The sequence below is a fragment of the Syngnathus scovelli genome, chromosome 14 (genome assembly GCF_024217435.2).
Source record: "Syngnathus scovelli strain Florida chromosome 14, RoL_Ssco_1.2, whole genome shotgun sequence".
Lineage (NCBI taxonomy): Eukaryota > Metazoa > Chordata > Actinopteri > Syngnathiformes > Syngnathidae > Syngnathus > Syngnathus scovelli.
The window spans coordinates 9,302,874-9,313,154 of record NC_090860.1 but is presented as its reverse complement, the minus strand read 5'-3'; the positions used below and the strand labels follow the sequence as shown (position 1 = coordinate 9,313,154).

At 41.2% G+C, this 10,281-nt stretch overlaps 1 long non-coding RNA gene across 1 annotated transcript; it reads right to left on the bottom strand.

Annotated features, from left to right (window-relative positions):
- Positions 1-26: 26 nt before the first annotated feature.
- On the bottom strand, positions 27-9,072 carry LOC125981152 (uncharacterized). The gene is made up of 3 exons (XR_007485847.1): positions 8,972-9,072; positions 336-464; positions 27-263 (listed from the first exon to the last, which is right to left on the bottom strand). It is a non-coding gene; the product is annotated as an uncharacterized lncRNA (long non-coding RNA).
- Positions 9,073-10,281: the final 1,209 nt, after the last annotated feature.

The window sequence follows — 10,281 nt, the reverse complement described above, 5'->3', positions numbered from 1 at the left end:
CTCCTCCTCCTCCTCTTCTAGGTCTTGCACAGCCCCTCCATGCAAACTGCCACATGATGAGCTATGGAAACACACCCCATGCTGCAAATGAGGATTTTTTTAATTCCTGATTTCTAGACTACACAGCAGGTGATTTACACTGGCTGGCTGACTATGCTGAGTGCCTATTTAAGAGAGGGAGGGGCATGTATGGGGGGGTGCAGGTAAACATTTAGAAAGCCTCACTGATGACCCGTGGCTCCGGGATGCTCAGTGATTTTGGGCTGCAGAGACAAAAAAAGGGGAGATTCCATTACTGTTGACACATTGAGTTAATCTTCAGTGTTTGCACAAACCTTGGAACGAAACGAAGCCTTGTGGGCTTCCAGGCATTCCTTCAACAGGGCCGAATAGCTCCATCTTCACGTGTTATTGAACAGATCACACTCTCTAAACATCTCACATAGTCGAAGCGGCCACACGAGCTGCAAAACAATCAGTGAGGAGAGACATTTTCTTTGATTACGCTATAAAAGTGGTCTTCTCCTTAAGTGTTCTTCAACACTTAAAATTCAGCGTGAAATTGGATTTTTTTTTTTTTTTAACTCAACCCAATTACTTTATGGTTACTCACTTTGTGCACGGAATTAAGAAATTGTGCAAAAAAAATGGTTCATCCTCCCCCTGCCGCCTCCTCCCCTGCAGGCTGTGTTGGCTCAGTGGACACCGGACAGACTCCTACTTGGTGATCTATCTATGTTTTCAAAGGTGCAGACACTGATAGGGTCTAGGAAGACCACTCAAACTGTTTGCACAATAAATATGGAGTGACAAACTGGCTAGAGTGATGGCATATACAAGGAGAAATGGGTCACAGTGCTGACAAGAGCTTACTAGTTCCTCTTTCTAGTTTGTAGCAACCACGGACTTGGAAAGGCGCTTAGATAAAGTTGTGCAATAGACTATATTAGATGTTAAATTGATTCAAATGAGAAAATACTTTATAAATCCATCATGGAGTATGAAGAGCAAAAGTTCATTATTCTAAATTATTTTATTTCTTAATCCCGGGGTGTCAGCCAGTCCAGAAACGATGTCTGACACATTTTGGCGGTTCTCTTGATGAGGAGCAAATTGGCGGCTCACTGAAGCAGGCATGCCAAAGTAAGCACATTTCCTTTTTACTGTTGACCTCTGATTTTCCCAGATTGCCGAGTAAAGAGTACGCAGATGAACATCATTAATGATGTCCATTCATCATTGTTGGAAAGGCTTTGCTGTGCCGCACTGTGGGGCCCTCAGGGGGAAGGTGGAGAGCCCCCTTGAAAGATCCCATTAACTAACTTTGAGGGCTTAGAGACAGACCACTGAAGACTGTCAGTCATTACTTTTTTATCACTGGCTAATTCTAATTATTTAATTGATTAAGAGCCAGCAGACTGAGAAGAATTCAAAGTCAAACGTGACTTACTGTATGTGAGCACCTGGACACCCAAACAGGACATGACAATATTACAGACTTCCGTCTTTCCTGTCATTGATAGGGTGTGAAAGATCAAGTTGTATTTCGAAAAGCTGGTAAATAGGAAACGATTCATGCATGAGTACAAAGCTGCTTACTGTTGCCTAAGGTGATTAGCACATGTTCATTCATAAAAATAAAAAAAAAACTGAGCTGCCATGCTGCATTACTGTATTTTTATCCGAGACATTTGCTTTGTTCCAGGCTTGTCAGGTGTCATCCTGTTTTCATGGCAAGTCTGTTCCACGTGTGAGCATTGTTTTATTTTGTGGGAAAGCCAACATCTCAGCGCGGGAGGTATTTTGGTCCGGAGGTGTTATGAGTCACTCAATGAGAAGGAATTTCCAGTATTAAGTGTGATGCAGCTGTGCAGCATGTCATTGAAGATATCCCTAACCTTCGGGTAAATGACTATTTCTTCCTGTTGGAATCATTTCAGGTTTATGGAATATCATTTAGGGACTGCACTCATAAAAACTTACAAAATACGGGAACAGTAAAAGTCGCAAAAACATTTTTTTCTTTCCTGTTTTTAAAAGGTTTTGCCTAAAGACAGTCACCGTTTAAACTGGCCTGTACAAAATGCAACATAAAGAGTAGTAAACACAACGACAGCAAAACTCTTTTATATGAGTGAACACAACATTTAAAAGCAAACGAGTTTAAGAGCAAAGTACAGAAATTAAAAATTGATTACTAAACTTCCTTAAAGAATCTACAGCGCAAGAATAAAATTTTAGAAAACGTTTTTTTTATAAATGCTCTAAAAGACCTTTCTCAATGGTATGTTGGAAAAAAAAAGCTAACGATTATTAACAGTAGCTAGCTAACCTTTTTTTTTTTAACTTGTTGCTTACTTCATTTTTACTGGCAGCTTATTTAATTTGTGTGCAGCATAACAAATAAATGCTGATGCACCATGTTTGCATTGATCTCCGGGCTCCACTAATTGCTACGAGTCTGGAAAAAAAATAAAATAAAATTGCCAAGAGTCTGCTGACCTCAGAACCGCACTGGGTTAAATTCCATGAGCATTTTTTTAATGTAAATATTGTGCTTACCGAACCACAAAGCCCACCTAATTAATATATATGAATCATATTTTTTCTATACATTAAGAATTACCATTTCTCAGAACATCGGCCCACAAAATAACTACGTCCTGTGCATCATAATACTGAGTCCTGTCAGCTAATATAACACCTGGACCACAGCAGGAGAAAGACTCTCGGAGGAATATGTTGAGTGTTTGTTTGAGATAAAATTTCATCACGTCCACAAGCTTGCGGTCACTCGTGTCGGTCTGTAAAAACAGCTCCGAGAGTGAGTTATCGCCGGCTGCGTCAGTACCAGTGGTGAAAAGGGTGTGCGTTCCAAATGAGCGTTTGGGCCCGAGTCATGGACGCCCCGCAGTCGGCGAGCAGGTTGTAACTCACGCCTTTGACCATGTCCTCCAAATTCCATTAAGAGGTCCCACATGTGGAGCACATTGGCAAATTTCCGGGTTGACGCTATAAGTGGTGATTTGGCTCAGGCTATTAAACAGACAAATTCGATCTTTTTAACATCTCTGGTTATATAATCACTATTTTAAATAATGTTTAATGTAAATATAATGTGTGGAATCCAACAGGTGTGTTGCTGCAAAGCGTCAGATTACACGGTTGGCCTACACGTGCTTTCTGTAAAGGATTATTTTCATCCTCTTGATATGTTATTAAAAGCGATCAAGTAATAGCTAATGGAACACATTTTTTGATAGTTATATTGACTGGTACTGAGATTACATCGAGTTAAAGTGGCGGCAGATTCTTAAGTACCTGTGAATTTAGCTCGTCAGCAATATTTGATATTTTGTTGCTGCTATTTATTTTTTGCAGGGTGCTCACGTTTGTTTATTCTCCCTCGAGGGCCACCCAAGTAATAGTAAACTAATCATAAGTCCATATTTTTTAGTGCAAATATAGATTTAAATATGAATCTAACTGAATCGACTGCTTATTGTGTCATAACTGTTGACATTTGTTGCATTTTTCGTAAAAGAGCAGGAGTAAAAGGATTTTTGGCAATGATAATAATCACACAAATATTAATTTCCTTTGCAATAAAATACTGTGGGGGTGGGGTAATGTAAAGAACATGGAGGAACAAAATAAGTGTTAGCAGAGGAGGTGAAGTGTTAGGTGAAGTTCGTCAGTGCGCTGTTGTTTACACAAATGGCAGACAAGCAAATTGTGCGTGAAGATTTATTTATGTGTTGAAATACATCCACTCAAGTACTGTAGCTTGTCGAACAAGGGAAATGGGAGCAGAGCGGAGAAAACCAGGGCGTCGGGTCAGAGTTCTAAGGGAACTTGAAATAATAAAGCCGGCGGATGGGAATTTGGCAGACGTGCCATTTGTGATCATCATCAGTTGATGCTCAAAAAATGGCTGAGCTCATTGCTTTGTGGCTACTGTGCACTTGGCGGGACAGACGCTCTGTGTCATGACTCGTGACAATGTGTATGTTATGTGGCTGCCATTGAGAGTCGGCTCTTGAAGTGTTGCTGCCAAGGGGGGGTTGTAGAGACAACCGATCCCAGATGGCGCTCTGCCCAGAGGGGACAGACAATTGAGGACCACCAGAGTGGATAAAACACTAACCTTGATCCTGCAGCATAATGATAATGATACTGACAATGGTATTTTCAAATTACAAAATTGGGGTCTTAGTAGTGTAGAAAACCCTCTGCTGTAGAAATTGCAAAAAAAAAAAAAACATCCAGTGATGGCAATAGTTGATTGATTTGATTTTATCCCTGAAGAGATCCCTGCAAAGATCGATAACAGATCCAAAATATTTATGACGCAATAGCCATCTGTTACAAAACACAAGGCATCTATCTTCTCTGTGGTTCTGTAACATCCCAAAAATATCAAACATGATAACAGGAATGATTGATTTCAGACCAAACCAACCTTTCGGTGAATGTCTTCAATCTCCACAGGTCAAAAATGATTAAAAACGTGTGTACCATTGGTAAAAGCAACAAAGCCTAAAAATGGGGGGTGGATCTGAAGAGTTTGGGGGTTTAGAAGGTATCGTGATAAGCTTTGAACTGCAACGGAAAGGACTAGTGTTGAATGAACACAGACCACTCACTAGCGCCCCACACCCCAAGCCGTGAAGCAGCGTTAATCAAGGGAAAATAAACAGAGCAGAGTCCCGGGGCCTCAAGGTAAGAAGACTAAAGACAGCAGTAGTGAGGCCTGCATGAGATACGTCCGTCCAGTTCACATCAGTGAGAAGATAATTATCATTCATCCGATTTCCGTGTGCGTGTAGTTGCGTCATTGCATGTAGGAGTCACGCACTAAGTGCCTTACTCTGGACCTTAGCCAAGTAGCTCCAAGAACTCTGCTCATGCATGGTGAGCCTCCAAGGAGCCAACACGCTCCGTCCGGGGGACTCCGTCCTAATCTCCGAAATCGAGGGAATTTTCCCATCGAGATGAGAAGCAGATGTCTCTCTTTTTTTTTTTGGTCTCGCGCTGTCGCGCCGCCTACGTTTCTGTACCCTCCCTCACTGTGTCAAACCTGGACCTCCATCCCCTCAGGGACAGGAGCGGAACATGAGCACCATGGGAAGGGTGGCCGTCCCTGAGGAGATGACGAGCGAGCCTTTTTTTACTGCCTTTAGGTGCAGCGCTGAGAAGACATGGAACCGGTCCAAATGCATGTAACTTTCTCATGGAAATACGCAAACAAGTCAATTTGGTAGAAAATGTCAAGTTCCGGCACTGGCTAGCTGGTTTAGGTGGACCGCAGCAGTTCAAGCTGGACTGCCTGGTTCCCAGCATTGGTCCAGGGTGGGACCCTTGGCTCTTGGCAGTGAAATGAAGTAAGGGAGGATCAAACATATAAAAATTGGACTCATCTCCATTTTCATCATCCATGTGCTCTCCTTGCTTCATGCACCTGCAACTCCGCCGATACCCGAACCAACGTCCCTCTGGCCTTCAAGCAGAAAAACAACTGCTGGCCAATGTTTTCAATTTGTAAACAGAATTAGAAAAAGCAGCTACCAGTGGAGACGAGACTGACTGGCTTTCCCGAGACAGCGGAGATATAAGGCTTATACAGATGCCTGCAAAATGTCGAACTTGCCATGCTATCATCCGAGATAAGCATGTTGGTATGCAATTGTTTGGCTAACTGGGATTGCAGGGTGGCCTAATGGGTGGAAGATGATTCCTCAACTAGAGGATCACGGGATTTCAGAAAGTTGGACTTCTGGTTCCCTGCAAGAATGATTAATTTATGTATATTAGCAGAGGGTTCATCAGAAAACACAATAAAACATTATGACATGAAAACAACACTCAATCTCATTTAAAACTATGCAAAAATGTCCAAACACAAACACAGTGTGAAGTGTCTAATTCGAGGTATATTAAAAATCAAACCTATCAAAACTTCTTTGATTATAATTTTATTTAATGAGCAGTACACAGTGCTTGTACTGAGGGCTGAAGTCGTGGCTGAAGGTGACTGGGCGATATTAATGCAGCAGAGCTGCAGACTTAATAAGGCTCTGTTTACATTCTATGGCCCCGTATTTTAGCAGACTTCAATGACCTGGGATTAAAAAGAGCCTAGAGGCGACTTGATGGCACGCACGCACACACACACACACACACACACACACATGGTGATAACAAGCAGTGCAGATTAGGGGTTGACGTGTCTGGGTTGAAGGTTACCTTGAGTGGTATTCGGACACTGTTTTCCCATTGGATTTAAGTTTTGGTAAAGAGTTAAATTGAGTTTGGGTTCAATTGAATTTTGATTTGTTGGTATTTCTTCATGATCATCATGAATGAGCACATATTCTCCTTTAACAAAGCAGTGATAGTACATTAGAATTACCAAGGTAAAGGCAAATAAAGGATGGGCGTTTTATCCGAAGATGGATATTCCGCCATGGTTTCAGCAAAGCTCCTGAATCCGTCGTGTCAGTTCATACAGTTTTAACAACTATGATAAAAGTGGGTCATTGATTGATTTGCCCCCTAATTTGTTAATGGGCACCACAATAACCTGACCCCCCAAATAAATAAATAAATAAATAAATGAATAAATAAATAAATACAGAGAGGTGCTATTGTTTTCAGATTACTCTATATCCTTGCTTTCTGATCACACCCTTATCATTTTTTTGTGCAAGTCAATCCTAGGATTTGAATTCATCAATCATCTTGACATATTTTCAGAAAGGAAACAATGGCCACACGGCCGCTTTAATGTTCCATCGTGCCACCTCGGGGCTTTCATTGGTGTACGGCAACACCTGGCTGGAAAGACACATCAGCCAGCAGGCACCTGCACCGCCTGCATGCTTGCAAGTGGAGAGATTAATCACACGGCCAGTGAATACCGGTGATTTATTCCAAAACGTGACAGTGTGGTCATAACACACAGAAATGACATGTGGGACGACCTGCAGTTTAAACGCTGCAGCGGGAGACCTAATGGGCCATTATTTGGAATTCAATGCTAGGCATCAAACCAAAGGGGTCCCCCCCAACTGCCACTTAGCAAGGGGAAATGAGGGGAAGGGCCCATCTTCCATCTGCTTCTTTTGATGGTGCTGTTACAAGGATTCCCTTCTCCCCCCCTTTTCTGTTCCCTGTGGTTTCCCTCTGCCTTTTCTTGTTCCTTTCTCAAAGGACACATTCCCACACTGTAACCAGAAAGACTCAAGACCCACTTTCCCCCCGAGCAGCTTTATGGCTCGGCTGGGGGTGGGGTTAGAGGGGCAAGGCGCTGGCCACCCCAAGGGACCCCCCCCCCCCTCATCCCCACCGCCACCCCCCACCTGTGTCCTTGCTCTCTCCTGTCTCTCACAAACTAGATAACAATCAGACAAATGGATTCTGTCAAGTGCTTTTACTCATATGATGCTGTGGGAGTCAACAATTATAATGGTACTCGAGTGCTCTCGCCGCCTTCTGGGACATCTCTTATCAATGTGAAGAAGTCGCAGGAGGAAATGCCAACTTAACTCGAAGGGGCTTGCACGCTGCTGTTTATCTGCCATCTGCAGCGACAGGGGATTTGAAGCAGCTAAAGGGGGCTGGCACGTCTCGTAACTGCTAACCTTGTAGTACTCTGGATGGCGCACTCTGAGATCTTTGCTCGGGATCTTGTTACAGGCCTTGCAGGAAAAGGGCACGGCGCACGCAAGCAAGCAGCGTCGGGCGGAGCACGCAAGCATGGGAAATCGAATCGACGGGCCTTTTTCTCTCTGGGCAGGAAACCACACATCTGCAGATGTTGAACAGCTGCGAGACATCAGGATCGACAGCATGAGAAATAAATGCTCGTGACATACTTGTTCGTACTGCTGACTTTTCAATAAGGTCAACTGTGTGACAGAGCGCTACTGTGTCTTTAATGAGCCGATTCAAACTGCTGAGCGGAACTGTTGTTAAGTGTTCTTTCTGCTGAGAGAATAATGTGTTTTGTTTTGGAGCATTCCCATTCCTAATCTAATGTGTACGATGGGAATGACATAATAAGCAAACAAATAATAAATAAATACATAAATACCTAAATAAAATAAATTAAATTAAATAAAATTAAATAAATAAAGTACACATCTTTTGAGGAAAGTGGAACAACTCCAAATTAACAGTTCATGATCTGTCATGATCTTTCCCATGGACTGCTTCATTTCTTTAAGAAGCACTTTTATAAACAGCAATCTTGTTTGTATATTTCCCACCTCATTAGAGATGATTTTATTTAATCAAAAATGAAAATAGTATAAACTGTACAGGAATGTTGGATTCCAAACATCTGTTCCATAGCAAAACAACCCAACAGTCATTTATTTGTATTTATTTGGAAGTAATCTCTAAAAATGCTTAAATGGCTTATTTATTATTTACGTTTAGTATCAAAATCTGTCATCTCCAGCAACTCCCTTTCGCCAAAATGAACCATGTGACCTCAATTGGAATTGAAAACTTTGAAAGCGAGCAGCTGGAATGTCATCAAAGTGTCGCTTGATATGATCAAATTGGCTCTCTCAACACCTCTAAACATGTTTTCACGATAGAACAATCAGATATGAACACTTGTTCTGAGTTCACTATTGAGATGCTCATTTTATAGTGTACAGCTTGGTAAACACACATTGACATTTTGAAAATGGATGGAGGGGAGCAGATGAGAGATCTGATGTCTGTTGTCTCACTACATAAATGTCAACTGATGTTAGACTGAAGCACCTTCAAAAGTGTCCTCTTGTGTTAGGCCTGGTAGGCTCAAGATTCGAAAAACTATACAGTAGAGCTGATTACAGCTTTTGATTTTGGGTGTGTTTCAGTACAATTCATGTCAATGACCTTGGATAAAACTGTGGTGCGTACTTTTAGCTGAAGGGCAATCATCCCAGTCTGTCATAAGCAATATAAATCTTACCAGATGATTTCTTTTGTGTCATGCTCTCCAGACGAAACAAATTTATTCCCAGGGCCAGAATACCTGGCAATCACTTCAACAATCTCCTCATGTCACTTCCTAGAAAAATAAAAGAAACACAATTTCAAAAGGAATTGTAGGAACAGTTTGACGTCGCCCCTAAATCTCACAATTTATTTGCTTCTTGTAATGTAAGATTTAGCTTTATTTTTTAATGTTCCAGATCACAGTGACTGGAACATTAAGGTCATCATGTCCAAGTAAGGTCATCTTCATTTTTTTTATGGAAATACTTATTTTGGCTTCAGGAATAAGCCAAACAATAAAGTTCATTTAAAGACCGGGACTGTTGAAAAACAGTTGAAAGAAAAATATTTATTCTCTCAAGAGAAGATGTCAAAGGCTGTAAAAAGATTGAAGCAAAGCGCTTAGCATAGATTGTCTCGCATCAACAGGCAAAGGCATGACTCTCTTGTCCCCCTAGTGGCAGATCACATGTCCAGTAGCAAAACAGTAGCTTCATTTATTCTTATATATTCATGAAGATCACTCTAAAATGAGATTTAATCATTTACATTTGTTATAATTAGTGCAAATGGATTCAGTTGAGGACAGTCACTTTCATTATTTGCACTCACTGCAGTATTTATAAACACTGATTTTACAAATGAGTTCCATTTATGTTTAAATATCAGAAATTGCCTAATTAAAATTTCACAACTCTGGGTGCAAAACCGAAATGTCTCAGATTTACCAGACACTGCGGTAACAGATGCAAAATTAATAAATACAATTAATGCAAAAAGCGTGTACCCTCGTGAGGATTTGCGGTACATATTATGGATGGATATATTTTTCCTGCGTGCAGCAAAACCATCAACCCCCTCTTCCCCTGGAGAATTTCATTCAAATTTCTTGTCAATACCAATCAGGGACCTTGAACATCCAGTGAATAATGAACGCTGAATAGAACCTCCTGACTTTTTTCCAGCCCCTCCACCACCCCTGGTAAGTCACCCAATTCCATTTTAAATTAAATTTAATGAAGGATGGTGAACATAACTTATCTTGTAAGTCTAATGGGCCCATTAATCTGAGTAAGGTTATGCGTGACAGCTCCTTAGTTAACCTCCTCTGATGGAACAATTCAGCTCCAGGATTCTGCAAACTTTGAATATTCCATCTATCCATCCGAGGCAGATATGCTAACAACTCATCCATTATGTCGCAACTTTGCATATTAAAATTATGTCATAGGAACAATATTTATATAGGTGTGAATTATTGTTAGTATCTCCAAAATTATACAA